The sequence below is a fragment of the Capsella rubella genome, unplaced genomic scaffold, assembly GCF_000375325.1.
Source record: "Capsella rubella cultivar Monte Gargano unplaced genomic scaffold, Caprub1_0 scaffold_39, whole genome shotgun sequence".
Lineage (NCBI taxonomy): Eukaryota > Viridiplantae > Streptophyta > Magnoliopsida > Brassicales > Brassicaceae > Capsella > Capsella rubella.
This window is the reverse complement of record NW_006238887.1, coordinates 28,470-28,893: the sequence shown is the minus strand read 5'-3', so window position 1 is coordinate 28,893 and position 424 is coordinate 28,470.

Below are 424 nucleotides of genomic sequence, written 5' to 3'. Positions count from 1 at the left end.
GCCGGGACACAAGCTTTCCGTCCCAACCTTTGCGGGAAAGGTCGATCCGGAAGCTTATCTCGATTGGGAACGTCGTATGGATCATGTCTTCTCGTGCTACAACTACAACGAGCGAAGGCAAGTCACGTATGCTGCTGCTCAACTGACCGATCACGCCCTCACTTGGTGGGATCGAGACATGGCCGAGAGAAGGCGTAATCTCGAGCCGGCTATCTCGACTTGGGAAGCTATGAAGAATATTATGCGAAGAAGATATGTGCCTCCACTATACCATCGAGACCTTCTGAAGCGGTTTCGGAGACTCACCCAAGGTGCCAAATCCGTTGAAGAATATTATGAAGACTTCGAGCATTTGCGGAATCGACTCCAATTAGACGAATCCGAGGAAACTCTTATGGCTCAATTTCTCGATGGATTACAAGAT